Source organism: Rhea americana, unplaced genomic scaffold (assembly GCF_003343005.1).
Source record: "Rhea americana isolate MKP2758 unplaced genomic scaffold, rheAme1 scaffold_33, whole genome shotgun sequence".
Lineage (NCBI taxonomy): Eukaryota > Metazoa > Chordata > Aves > Rheiformes > Rheidae > Rhea > Rhea americana.
Window position 1 is genome coordinate 1,472,057 of NW_028186457.1, and position 8,871 is coordinate 1,480,927.

At 45.8% G+C, this 8,871-nt stretch overlaps 1 long non-coding RNA gene across 1 annotated transcript in view; it reads right to left on the minus strand.

Moving 5' to 3' along the window:
* Positions 1-8,871, minus strand: part of LOC146592475 (uncharacterized) — a 104,057-nt gene that overhangs the window by 94,664 nt on the left and 522 nt on the right. The gene's annotated exons all lie outside the window — the stretch shown is intronic.

Consider the following 8,871-nt stretch of genomic DNA (forward strand, 5'->3'; position numbering starts at 1 on the left):
CTTACTCTTGAGGATCAGAATTCACAGGCTAGAGATGAAGCAGATGTTGTATAAAAATGTTCACCCACTGGTAAGTGGGTGTTTCTGCTCTTCACAGAGTGGTCTGCTTGATATATAGTTTCTGGGAAGACATTTAATGTAAGAGAGAAAATATATCACATTCCAGGTGTGAATATGTGGGATACAAGGCTTTTGATGGTCTGAGGTGGGACAGCTCTGAAAATGCAGGTAGCTGGGTCACTGACAAAACATGCTATTTTAATGCCTTTGAGGTTTTGCTTCTGGTGAGTATTTAGATCCCCACACCTCTGGCTTGGAATAGGAGAAGAGGTTTTCAAGTAGGGTATGTCAAGCACAAGTGAGGAGAGCAGATAATAACGAGCTGTGGTACAAGGGAGAGACTTGTCAGGGAACTGAGCACACTGGCAAAGCATAGGAGACTGTGTGGGAAGGATGGGGACATCTGAAAATAGTCTGGTCAGGTGAGAGCCGTGTGTCTTTTGATGTTTCCACTCTCTTCGCCAGTTGCTACACCCCTCTGGATAAATCGGTAATGCTCCAACTTGAAGGGGCTGCTCCGTTACTGTGTTTATCCATTACACCCATCGATGCAAGGACACATTCCCAGAAGATCAGAATTAGACGCAGTTCAGCACAAAAGTGGGAGAAGATATTTTTTAATTCCTCTTTGCCTTTCCTAACTGTTRTAGACAATCACCCCTAGGTCTGCATCCTGCCTTCAGCCTCTGCCATGTGCTGGTCTTGTTGCCCCTTGTCACAGGAATGGGTTAACAAAACACAGCACTGAAATTTGGCCTCAGAGGAGGAGGCAGATTGGCATGTCAAGCAAGGATTGGCATGTCCATTCAGGGGAGCAAGCTCTGCTGTTGCATGTGAGACCATCAGCCCTCTCTGCTCTACATGTTGGTATCTCCAGCTCACCGGGGATGGGAAGTGTCCCAGCATCAGCTGTGTGTCATGAAGGGCTTGTTCTCATGGTAAAACAAAGACTAAAACACATGTACAGGTTCCCCCGCAAGAGCTGATCTTCCTGCTTGTCAGCAGTGTAGCCGTCTGGAATGCTGTAATTATTTTAAATATAATTAATAATGATCTGGGAAGATTATAACTTTCTCTCTTCTCTTTTTTTCTCCCCCAAACTTTCTAGTTTTGCTTTTTTGGCAACCCCAAAATAGTAATTCAATGCAAATTCTGGCCACAAATCCAGTGGAGCTTGATAGGTTTTAAATGAGGGGAGGGGAATAGGCAGGGGTGACTGCTCTAATAACTGTTCTTGGAAAAAGGCCATTGATGTGTTTTCATTACTCAGAAGAAGAAAGCCAAAAAGAAAACAAGTGGCAGGACAGCCATTAGAAAATAACTATGAATAATTACAGAGTGAGGGTAAGGGGAAGTCCAGGGAATTACTTAAGGGATATAATCATAAGCCCACATCCAGGTCAGTTACTGGCAGCTAAGAAGAGGAGGTAACCAAGCAGTGTTTGTGGGCCCCTCTGATTTGTGTCTGTCTCCATCCAGTCTTGCATGAGCCTGCGTCCCCATCACAGGAGCTCCTGTCTCCATTGTCTCAACAGGAGCCTCAAAATGCTGCTACACATATTGCTCACCTTAGAGGACTCTGCAGACCTTCATGGATGAAGTTCCTTGTGTGTCTCTGGGAATGGATGGAGACAATTTTTTTTTTTTTAATGTTTTGCAGCAGGGAAGCTGAAAGTCTTAAGTTACAATCTGAATTGGACTGATGAAGTTCTTAATCCTCCTTTAAACCAAACAACTGCTCTACTCCTTGTGGATACTTACTAAAGGAGGGTGTCAGACATCCCACCACACAACAGAAAGCTCTGCAAGATGCAGAGGTCTTAAAGGAAGGAGAAAGGAAGGCGTTTTCCCTAGCCAAGAGGGCTATCAAAGGGAGCAGCCAGTTGTGCTCATCCCCAAATCTCAAGAGTAATTTGGGTATCCCAGGAACTTCTGCAGCAACTCTGCAGAAGAGACAGTCTGGTTTCTGAGCTCTCTTCAGTGCCAGGCTGTAGTTGTAATGCCTCCTTATCTCTAGAAAGCCTCCAAAGCACTCATACCCACTCMTGTCAATGGTGCAGTCAGACACCCACGCTGCAGGGCTCTCAGTGGGCTACATCCCCACAGCTGTCCTGGAAAAGATGCTTTGGTGTGTTCTTGATGGTGATACCAATCTGACATGAATATTTCCAGACTAGTGGCAATGCAAAAGGAAATGAAAACCACAAAACCATATCAGCTTATTCACAGCTATTGATTCAGGAGGTAGTCCAGAGTGATACAGAGACAAGAAAAAAGAAAACTTCAACAGGGCCCAAGAGGTTATTTTTACACCAACTCCTCAGGTGCTTCGCAAAGGTTAAGGAACAAACATGCATAGCAGGCTTGACAGTAGGCTCTTAGAGGGAGCTGGTGATCACAGTCAGCCTGAGCATCTCCTCCAGGCAAACCACTGCTCCCTGCCAGTTCACAGGGCCAGGCAGTACATGCACGTGATCACATAGGCAGCCCACAAAGTGCATCCCCTGCATCGCAGCCAGCACACCCTGTAAGGGACCTCTGGTTTCTCAGTCAAATCCAAGTATATTTTCTCACCTAAATATTCATGGCAGATGCAAAGCCTGCAAAAACTTAAAGGGACAGAAAGGAACATCTTTCTGACAACACCTGCTTCTTCCAARAGGAGCCCTCCCTCCCACAACAGTAACTATCTAATGTATTTCTGGGTCACCCATCACCATGGTATCCAGCTGCACAGAAAGTTTTCTAAAGCTCCTTTCTGTACACCAGAGTGACACAGCAACCCCYTGTATTTTAATGCACTACAAGGTAAATAATTACACAATACCTCCAGAAGACAGCAGGCTAGGGCATCTGTTCAAGTTTCCCAGAGACCATCTGAATTTATACTCTTCTTTTTATTTATACCATTTTTTCTTCTGGTTATTGATGATGTTTCTCATTTGTTTTTATTAGATGCAGGTGTTTTCTGCACTTCAGCTGGGAGCACTTTCCCTTTTCAGCCAGTTCCAGTTCTACTTAGTGTCTCAGTCACCTTTTGACTGTGATACTGGAGAGGCAGAGAGAGAGCAAGAAAAAAAAAAGCGAGAGATACTGATTTTTGCTGCCTCAGCAGATGTGTGTTAAAGTGTTTTAGTGATTCAGCCAGTGTGTCTGCCTGAGGCCAAAGGAGAGGCATTGTCTGAATCTAAAACAATTAATAACTAAAATAGAATGTGGGTAGCAAGGAGTGGGGGAAGGTGGACGTAAAAAGTGAGAGAATCACAAGGATATTTTGAGCTTGCAGAGCGCTGACATGAAGATCTACAACTGCTTTCTAAGCCGTTTAAACCTACCCAGTYGCCTTGAAGATACAGAAGCTTCATTTGTTGCACAGATAGGGAAACTGAAATGGCTTTTGCAACTTGTCTCCAGTCATCTAGAGTCTCTGAAAGCATACCAGCCTCCCCCCTGGAGCCAAAATGTCCCGAGGAAGCATGTCCCCATAGTCAGACCTATGCCTGCTGTCTGCTTGGACAGGCAGCTGGTCACTGTGTGCTGCTCAGTGCTGGGCCGTGCACATGTGCTGGGAGAGATGCCAAGCTGCTCGGCCTGCRTTCAGAGACTGCATTCAGGTAGCTGGAGAAGCGCAAGCAATACAAGGACCTCTGCTCTCAGCACCGGCCATAGAGTAGCAAAGGAGAACCTGTATTGTCCTTTCATGATGAAACATCTGTCTTCTGTTAGCAGAAGAAAATAATTTCTTCTATGCGCAGGCAAGAGGAATTTATCCTGGGAGTAATTTCTGTCATTGTCATTTAAATATCCATATTAGACTCCAACATAGACTTTATGCTTTGGTACTTCTGAAGGACTCAAAGTACCTCATGATGCTCAAGAGCTGATATTTCTCACTTACTGAATCTCCYTACCTCTTAAGGTGACTCAGGTGGGCCACACAAGCATGGAAGCCCTCCAGTCACCAATTATTGCTGGAAATTTTGGCCACCAAGCCTTGGTAATGTGAAACAGCCAACCCAGCCATGCAGAACACCCAGACACTGATCTGGTGAGGGGAGACTCGATTTCTACATGTGGTTTAAAATTGATACCCCCAGGAGGCATGTTAGAAAGCAAAACATTGATGCTGTCTTCACTGGAAGCATCGCTTGCTTTGTTTTTTTAATGACACAGAAAGCTGCCTGCAAAGAGATAATTTAATTCAGCCCAGCCTTTGCTGGATGTAGAAGAAAGTCTTTGGAGGTGAGTATCCAGCGTATCCAGTATGCCACCTAGCCCTCACTAGTTCTATTACACTCACCACTGCAGCGCTGCTCTGCTACTCCAGCTAGCTGTACATGGCTGCTTGAAAGTTGCTTCCACCATCGCAAAGAAGGCTGCTTTCAAGGGACATTGTCCAGAAAACAACAAACACTTCGGGAAGAAATCACATTTTACCTCAACACGAAGTGTCAATACCTGCTGTTCTCTCTCTTCCCTTTCAGCACTTCTGTTGAGGTGGCCTCTCAGATTTGCCCGGTCAGTTCCATTTCTGTGTCATTTTTCCCTCTGGAATTTTTACTCCAAGGATGAAATATTGGTTTTTTTCATAATTATGTTTCAGTCTCAGGCACATGATTTCACTACCTGTTGGCATTTTTTTAATAGTTGCACACAAATTTATGTGTGTGCATGCACGTGTATATGTGTGTGTATGCAGGTATGTGTGTATGTATTCTCCTGTATAAATACTATTTTCCTAACAATTTTCAGATCTGCACAAACTGGACAGTGGTTTTAGAGGGAGAAGAAAAAAATCTCACTCACGTATCTGTGATTCAGATCTTAATCTTTCTAGATTGCCTGAACTTGTTTGATGTTCTGAGTGCCTCCAAAACACACAGATTAGCCCAAACTATTCAAAGCTTATGCTCCATCCTCTTTATCATGCCCAGCAAAGTCAGTGCTTTTGCACATTACAGAATATCATAATGAAGTGTGACATATCTGAGATGCAAAGAATGATAACTGCTTTCCAAATAATTACTTCTCTTTTTGCAACAAAGAACCATATGTAACACATGGAGTCTATAGAAATGTTAGAAATCTAGAGTCTRTAGAAATATTAGAAGACACTAATAGAAACCTTGGTTTCATCTGAATGCTCTGTTTACTCCCCCAAAATAAGAAAGCATGTCTTATAAACACAAAACATTAATGTGATCTCCCCTGAAAGAGCATAAACCAAGAGAAATATGWTCTTTGTTAGGGGTGCAGGTTCTCCTCCAGCTCATGAGCAGCTGTATGTTACACACTACCCTGTTGCTGATTGTCTTTCCCAGGGTAATGTTTTTCTGGTGCACTGGCAGAAGATGCCATCACAACAGCCCCTGTGAGGAGCATGGACAGCATATGCCAGGCATTCATCTGCAACTCCATCCCGACTGCGAGGAAAGCAGTTCAGTACTTGCAGTAGCTCCAAGATACTCATGGCAAAAGCTGCTTTCATCATTTGGGAGAAAAATGAATTTTGGGGAAAAAAGTGGGAGCTCCAAAGAAGCAGCTCGTGGATAAAACTTGCACATCTGGCTGAAGATTTCAACCGGTTTCCAGGCACAATTTCATGGATGAAAAGCACAGCACTGCCTCACAGCACAGCACAACAGGGAAATGAAGATGGCTGCAACACACTCTCACACCACTTTGATTTTGGCCTGCTCTGAAAGTCCTGAAAAAAGTTCCCAGACAGACCTAAGTAGTGCAGCTTCCACAGGGTTTCCTCACAGGATCTCTGCCCTGGGGCAATCCAGCCATGCCCCAGTCTCCTGTGCCAGGTTTGCAGCTGGGCCCTATGAGGCAGTTCTCTACATGCCTCCCCACTTTGTGTCTCATGGACAGGTTGGAGTGGGAGTGAAACCTCCCCTCCACCTCTCTAGATATTCTTGCTGTCTTTGTGCCAGTTATCAATATTTTATGGGACACACTATTTCTTAACTTATTAACTTCTCCCTTTCAGGAAGTGCTTCCAGATCTCCAGATGAAAGATGCCCAGTGCTATTTTATGCTAAACACCCATTCAGACTGGTGGCAGATTCTCATAAAAACCAGAGGCAGGATGCAATTAATATGCTGTAAAAGTTGTAAGCATTGACTGGAGAAACCATTTAAAAACACTTTAAATAAAATCGTAGGGGGTTGCTTTTGTTACCTTAAGGTGTCTAATTTTTGGCAGTTAACTATGATCTAAGCAGATTTTTAGGTAGTATCAAATAAAATCTCTGGAAAATCCTGGTAGAAAAAACAAACCCCAGCAACTTAGAAATGTGTAATTTTTCCTTTTTGTAAAAAGAAAAAAAAAAAGCAGGGATTGAGCTCTGCTACAGAATCCACATGGAGTAAGAAGGCAGTAAAACAAGAAACATTTGAAATGCTCAAAAAAGCCTTGAGAGGCCATGCTGGCAAAGAAGGAGTTAATGCTTTTAAGCAACCACCCGTCCTCTTACCATAGATAAGGGTGCATTCTAGTGGCAAAATCCATGCAATGCAGCTGCATAGATGACTGATCTAAAAAGAAACCTGAGGAATATGTGGCTTTGGAGGAGTGTGTGCATGTGTGGAAGGGGGGAGTTGACTTGAATTGCATGTAAACCTCACCCAGAACTGTCTGATCCCTTTTAATTTCGCACTCCCCTAGCAGGCAAGGCTTTGCAGCATTTGTGAGCAAACTCCCACTCCTTCATTTAGCCATTCCTCCCAGCCTGGTTGCTTGTCCTTTCTGCTCCAGGTGTAACATCCCTATGCACAGCTGCCTGGGCAGGCCACACGGCTGCACAGTGCAATTTTGGAGATTCTCTCCTGCACTCTTCCAGCTTCCCCGCTCCTAGCAATGAATGAACACTGAGGGAGGCAAGTGCGAAGCACCAATTCCCAGAGATCTGTAACACTTAGGAATGCAGCAGTGAAACAAAAGACAACAAACTCCGAACTGCCCAGGACAGAGGATGAGTGCTGCAAAGTTTGTGGGCTTTTTTTCTCTGCCAGTTTGTGCAGGGAAAGAGGCACACAAAGAATAAGCTAAAACGTGCAAATYGGACTTCACGTGCTAAAATTCCCCTTTTTTTCTGGCATGCCCTAAGCAACAGCGAACTTTTCCAAACAGGAATCTAACACAGTTCTTACAAGCAGCCCAGCCCTGCCTCCTGCACACTGTCCGGCTGCRTTAACCCTTGCTGTGTGGGGGTGGCAAGGGCACACCCTGGCACTGGTAAAAGCTCCAGTGCAGTTTTCCCGCTAGCCCGGCTGCAGAGGGGAAGAAGGGGAGAGCTGGGCACAGTGCTGCGCGCGCACATGATCTTTCCGGGTCCAGGGCATGCAAGAATGGCTCCCCTGGCCCACTTCCAGCCATCGCCTGGCTGATCTCACCTTTAGTGCCAAYGGGTAGGTGCACGAACCAGCTCTCCCTGCTCTGTGAAGGTCCCCAGCGTGCCAGCTGCCTGAGGAGGGGATGAGGGTCCCTGTACCACCAGGGGGACTGAGTACAAGGTACAGCTTGCAGGATCAGGCCCTGCTAACACAATCCCGCCCCCAAACTTAGAGCCCTGACCTCTCCCTCCTAGACTCCTTGCAGCCCAAGCTGCCTTGCAACCCGATTGCAACCACTTTTTTTCCCTTTTTTTTTTCTTAACTGTGAAGACCTGAACTTTTTTCTCTCTCTTCCCTCCCCATCCTCAGCTTTCCCTTCCCCCTCCTCCTCCCCTTGTCTCTCCTCATAACATTATCCTTGCTCACTGCCCGGGGTTTGAAGCCCAGAAGTCAGAAGCTGCGCACCCCACCCCCACCGGCTCGAGTGTGCACTGATAGGGCCCTAGTTGCTGGCACCTAGTCAAGCTGAGGTGTCATTGGGATCTCAAATTGCAGCTAGGGGCTGGCAGGCAGCCAGAGGCAGTCTATTTAAAAGACAGCCTGTTCTGCAGTGTTCAGTCTCTTTAGAAACTTCTCCAGGGGAAAAGTGTTGGGAGATCTACAAAGTGGATTTTTTTTCCTCTCTTTTCCTTTTTTTTTCTCTTCCCCCTGTTTTTTTACCACTCCTCTGCAGACTTTGCAACAAAATACTTCAACTTTGCAGAAAACTTTTCATTTTTTTTCTTTTTGCCTCTTTTGGCATTTTTTTCACTTTTTGCCTTTGCAAATCTTGGAAGAGGAAAGCGGGAGGGTTGAACAGAGCCGATCGAAACACAACTTTGCTTCATACCAAGCTTCCCAGCAGCTCGCTGCGTCGGGAGAGGCTTTTTCTCCTCCTGCAGAAGAAGGGGGCGGGAAGGGGAGCTTTGCATCCCCTCTTCCTTCTCCTGCGCTACACCCCCCCCCCCGCCCCCAACTGCTTTGATGCATTAATAGCAGGACACTGGTTTTCAAGGAACTTTGCTCCATCCTCAGCCTGCCTCCTCCTAGCCTTTTGGGAAGTGTGTGTGTGTGAGAGAGAGAGAGTGTGAGTGTGTGAAATTGCCATCTCTTCCCCCCAAACCTCACGCCTCCCCCTGCAACCTGTTGCAGGATTTTCTCCCTCTCCCCCCTCCCCTCTTTTCCTCTCCCTCTCTTTTTGCCCTCCCGCGGATCGCGGTGGGATTTCCTCCCTTCTGAAGCCAAAAAAAAAAGAAAGAAAAAGCTGAAAGAAGGGGAGAAAAAAAGACAAAAGCAAACCTAGACAACCCCCCCGCCCAAAGCCGAAAGAAAAGCAGGAGGGTCTCGCACACCGAGAATAAACCTGAGCGTGGGGCGCTCGCCACCAGGGGCTCCACTTTCCGCCCCCCTCTTTTTTTTTTTTTTTTTTTT